General features: G+C 27.5%; 1 protein-coding gene across 1 annotated transcript in view; it reads right to left on the reverse strand.

Annotated features, from left to right (window-relative positions):
* Positions 1 to 5,701, reverse strand: part of LOC137614956 (glutamate receptor ionotropic, kainate 4-like) — a 251,603-nt gene extending 245,902 nt beyond the window's left edge. The window contains exon 1 of the mRNA XM_068344604.1: positions 5,313 to 5,701. The gene's annotated coding sequence lies outside the window, so the exon portion shown is untranslated. The remainder of the gene's footprint in view (positions 1 to 5,312) is intronic.
* Between the last annotated feature and the right edge of the window lie 305 nt (positions 5,702 to 6,006).

A 6,006-nucleotide genomic window follows, 5' to 3' on the forward strand; every position in this document is an offset into this window, starting at 1 on the left:
ACCCGTTAAAGTAAAAGTAAAAAGTAAGCAAATAGCAACAGTAATAAAAATTATAATGAGTGGATGATGGGTATAATTAGCAGTTTGGTACTCTACTACTAATGCCATATATTGGCCACGAAAATAAACAATGTGCAGAACTCTTTAACCCTTGCATCCTGCAACCTTCCATGACGTCATTTTAGTTTAAAAATAGCAAAATAAATAGCCTACTTAAGTGGAGCGGAATTTGGTTTATACCTGATACACATGTTTTTTACATAAGTATCAATCTATCACCCTTTTCCGAGTGGATAAAATTATTCACATGAATAGAAAAAGGGACGTGTGCTGCCATCTTTTAACCACAAGTAGAAACGCTCAGATTCTATTAAAATTTGACGAAGTTTGTGATTACTAAAACAAACTTTCTATGTATTTTTTTTTTCTCAATTGATACATAAAAATATCATAATTCCAATAATACTAGTTTCCTTCAGACTTTTAGACCCTAAGTTATGGTAATAGTATGTAAAATACATATGATATAAATTAAAAAAATATATAAAGCAAATTTCAATATTCTAAAAGCAAAGAGTTGGAATTAAAATATCTAATTCAATTGATTCATTGATTGATTTGGAGTTTTCGAGCATCCTGACATCGAAGGTCATTGACGCCGATCCCAAATTCAACCAAAATATAATATAATATAATGTAATATAATATATAATATAATATAATATATAATATAATATAATATATAATATATAATAATATATAATGTATAATATAATATAATATTTAATAAAATGTAATCATAAACCCAAATACAGATATCAATCCTTTATAAAATTTGCCCTGTTACATTTTCCCCTTAGCCATACTGACTAATGTGTTTTATGTCAATAAATATTAATAACTGACAAAGAAAACGTGAAAATCCCACGAGATGAAAACATTTAGTTTATAACTAGAATCTAAGGTTGAATGAAAAACTAGAATATCGAAGGAGTCTTATACTCTTAAGAAATGTTTTTGAATGCATATCTTACAGACGAAGGCAAACATTCTTGTGAGATTAATACGAGTCTATACAGTCTATTCTATTCATTCCTTTCATCAAAAAGTGTTAATTATCAGGATCTATAAAGATTGAACCATATATTCTTAAGAAATGAAAACAAAATAAATTATGAATATCCATACATGTATAAATTAACTTATACATACAGACAGACCAATAAAGCGTTTTTCGAATTGATAGAGGAAATTATTCTTGAGCCTTATCGTTGATCTCTACCATTAATTAAGGGACATTCAAACTAGATATCGTTTAATAATATTAGATTCAGCTAACTAACACTAATCGTTTGGTGAAAGACATTAGACCATAAATCCTTTGAAAACGGATATTAATGTACTCTTTGTACGTGACATAGATAACAATGCTATGAACTAATATAGAAACCATTTATATAACCTTTGGAAACTGGCAGAGGATAATAACCCCTGTGAACGTGACCGAATTTAAAAATACTCTGGACTGATCTAGAAACCAGGTTTATTTGAACAATAACATCATATAACGTCCAATTTTATAGAGATGAGAACATTTCACTTTGTTTAATTTGGCATGAAAATACTGATGGATAGAATATAGATTATACAATAGAGAATATGATTTCAAAGCTTCTCTCCAAACTGCCATAATGAAGTGAATGGTTTTCCCTGGAAGTTTCAAATATATCACATTTAAATTATTATTATTATTATTATTATTATTATTATAATTATTATTATTATTATTATTATTATTATTATTATTATTACATTAGAGGTATTATTATTATTATTATTATTATTATTATTATTACATTAGAGGTATTATTATTATTATTATTATTATTATTATTATTATTATTACAGTAGAGGTATTAGTATCAATATTATTATTATTATTTATTTTTATCATTATTATCATTAAAATAGAGGTATCATTATCATTATCATTATCACTATTATTATTATTATTATTATTATTATTATTATTATTATTATTATTATTATTATTATTATTATTAGTTGTAGTAGTATTCGAAGTAGTAACATTAATAAAGGGTCTACCTAAACCATCCCACAAAAGTAGACTACATAATGTATTTAATTCAAATACAAAAGACTACTCCTTCCTATTATTGTAACACGAATTCTTCTAAAAATATGTCATTGCCTCAGCTATTGGGAAATATTTTTCATTAACGTGAAACAATAAGCAACATCTTCAAGTATATCCAAAGTAGAATTAAAAACTTCATGAGAATGTTGAATTGGTATTGGTATTTGTAATTAAATTATGATTACCAGATTGTTGATTAGTAACCTCTAAGTAATACCAGATAATAATCAAATTTAAGTATGTGTCTGTATATATATATATATATATATATATATATATATATATATATATATGTATATATGATTATATATATATATATATATATATATATATATATATATGAGTATATATATACATATATATACATATATATATAGATTTACATATATATATATATATACATATATATACACACACATATATATATATATATATATATATATACATATATATACACATATATACACATATATATACATATATGTGTATATATATATACATATATATATACATATATATATATATATATATATATATATATATATACATATATATATATATATATATATATATATATACATATATATATATATATATGTATATATATGTATATATATATATATATATACCTATATACACATATATATATATATATACATATACTGTATATGCATATATATACATATATACATATATATATACACATATATATATATATAAACACACATAGAATATATATATATATATATATATATATAGACATATATACATATATATATATATAAATATATATATATATATATATATATATATATATATATATATATATATATATATATAAAACTTCTGTGATGAGATTCGAAACAAATCACGATATCCTGTATGAAAGTTTTCTAGAAAACCTACTGAGATTTTTCAACATACCCTATCCTCTATTCACATAATAGTCAATCAGGTACAATCTTAAGAAGAGATAAAATTTAAAAAAAACAATAATAAAGTTTTGTGCAAGATAAAATTTCTTACCTTTGAATATTATATCTTATTCAGCGTGGTTTGGAACAAAGGGTAATTTTACGGTGACTTACTCGGAAGAGAGACTGTTTAAAGATTCATGACTATTGATGGGAAACGCTAATTGGGGCATAATGAAAGCGAGTTCAATGCAATTGCAAAGCAACATTCAATCAAATGAATTTTCTTTCAAACAGGGACACGATTTTTTAGCTTCTTTACGTATTTTCTGTAGTGACTATGGCTTATATATTTTTTTTCAGTTTTAACAAATTAATGTAAACTCCAAAATCCTTTAAATATACTCGGAGAAGTCGGCTCATCAGTGAGCTACTAAGTGACCAAGTTGTGGAATTATCTTTCTAATCGGGTAGTTGAATCAGCAGAACTTCCAAAGTTAAAACTTGCAGCAAATGTTTTTATGTTGAACAGGCTGACATAAGTCTTTTTATAGTTTATATATAACCTATCTGTTTTGATGTTATTGTTTTTAGAATGATTTATTGTTATTTTTTTCTCATCATTTATTTATTTCTATATTTCCTTTCCTCACAGGGCTAATTTTCCCAGTTGGAGCCCTTGGGCTTATAACATCTTGCTTTTCCAACAAGGGTTGTATAATAATAATAATAATAAGTGGGCGGAGCTTTGGTGACGTCACTTTTCGGAGACGATGGCCGAGGTTTGACCTGACTAGAGGTATAAGTATTACTTGATCTCTGTCACGTTTATTAACTTCAAGTAGCCTTCCGTTTGTGTTGTATTTGGATACGATAATAAGAACAAAAGACCAATAATATGGGTATTCAATATTCTAGTTCCCCCCCCCCCCAAAAAAAAAAAAAATTAATGAAGAAATGTTGTATTATTGCAAATGCGCTGACGATGGCTTTCAAGAGGGAACTGAAGACTCTTATTTCATGAGTCCTTTGACAGTGACGATTTAACAGTAAATGAACAATACGCCATTTGAAAAGTTAAATTCTCTGAACGAACAAGGTAAAAAGACAAAGGAGGTCCTGTAGAGAGTGGGGTTCCCCTGCTGTATGGGACCGGAAAAGCAGCCATCAAAGTAAGTAAGTAAGTAAGTAACTGGAAGCATGCTCTAATTTGTTCAGACCATTTTAAAGTAGAGGACTATGCTGATGACATGAAGTACCGACTCCTGGGAATTGAAAAACCCAGAAAAATCAACGTGCACTGAAGAAAGGGGCTGTTTTTTTTTTTTCTTTTTTTTTTTTTTTTTTTTTACCTAATGATAAGTTACAAGTTGAATAATTTGCCAAAAACCTGCATAATACATTTCATCCCATCGGCTCTCTTCTCCTAAAACATTTTACCGTCTGTGACACCTAGATTACTAAAAGTAAATTGCAGTAGACTATCAAATTAAAGTTCTCTGTCGTTGTATTTAGCCAAACCAAAAGTAGAAAAAAAAAAATCGGTAAAAAAATTGTATTTGATATTTTGAAACTTTCGTGGATTATGTTAAATATGATTCATAATATTGTGTCGGCATGATATAATGAAATAACAAGTGCTGTGACATATATGAAAATGGAAATAAAAAGTTTTAATAATATCCTTCGGCGTCAATGACCTTAGATGCCAGGATACCAGAAAACCTCATATCAATCAATCTAAAAATATACTACTGGGTTTATTATTTGTGGTTGAGATACGAAATTTGTCATGGATGTACTGAAGCATAATAAAAATATCAGTAATTTTTTTTTTTTTAGTCCTCAAAATATAATGAAATATCATGCTCACAAGATGGCTACCCAGAATAATGTCACGGAAATCTAGGATTTTTGTATTTGATTCCAAATGACGCAGTCAATTTTCAGCTTGTAAAAATAAAAGAAAAAAAAAATCTGTATATATCTACGACTTATATCGACATCCCTGGAAGGTTTCAAGTAAATATGTGAAAAACTTCGATTTTCTATGATTAATTGAAGTACAAAAAAATAGTTTTTGGCTACGGACGTTTAAAGTTTGGAAATACTTGTAAAATACTTATTTCTTTATTGAAACTTTTAACTTCCAGGCATAATCTTCAACATATAATGTTACTGTGGGTAGCTAATCACTCGTTTTGAAAAATATTAGTAACTAATTATGTGTTCCAACTTACCATGAGGTTACTTTTGGGCACCACTGTAATTTTCGTCTTGATTTTTGTACCTTTGATGAAAATTGCTTCACTGCAAGTCTCCCTCTTCAGCAATAGTATGTTCTCCTGAAATTTCTTTATTTTTCTTGTTTTTTTTTTCTCTTCTTTAGTGTTTTCTTTTATTAGAGCATCGCAAATTCTTTTTTTATCACATTTTCGGTAACTTTTCTTGTCTCTTTACAGAACGTCCTTATGATTGTCTGAACTTGCCAGATTCCATGGTTAAATTTTACCACTGCACAGTACCGCCAAAAAGAAACACAAAAATGGTAAAAGAAAACGTAAATAACAGATCACTTCAGGAGCGAAACTACAACAACCTTTCTTCAAGGGAATCGAAATGCTACTAATTTCCCTGCCTGTAAATGGTTGTTACATGGTGGACTCTGGTCAATTGGTGGTTCTACTAAGAGAAAAACATTGTCAGAAACCACCAGATATATAAGACAATGACGTAACCAGCAATTGTAGAAAAAATAGTCTTTATCACCGAGGTGCATACATTCGAAAGCGTCACGCCCACTCTTTAAAGGGTTACAACTCTGTCTCTTTAAACACCTCTACAACCTGTTATAAGAGCTCAAACAGATTTCCCATAGCATTTTTGAAAGGTAAAAGATTGGAAATATTGAGTTTTTCAAAAGAGTTTTTTTTT

This window comes from Palaemon carinicauda, chromosome 2 (assembly GCF_036898095.1).
Source record: "Palaemon carinicauda isolate YSFRI2023 chromosome 2, ASM3689809v2, whole genome shotgun sequence".
Classification (NCBI taxonomy): Eukaryota; Metazoa; Arthropoda; class Malacostraca; order Decapoda; family Palaemonidae; genus Palaemon; species Palaemon carinicauda.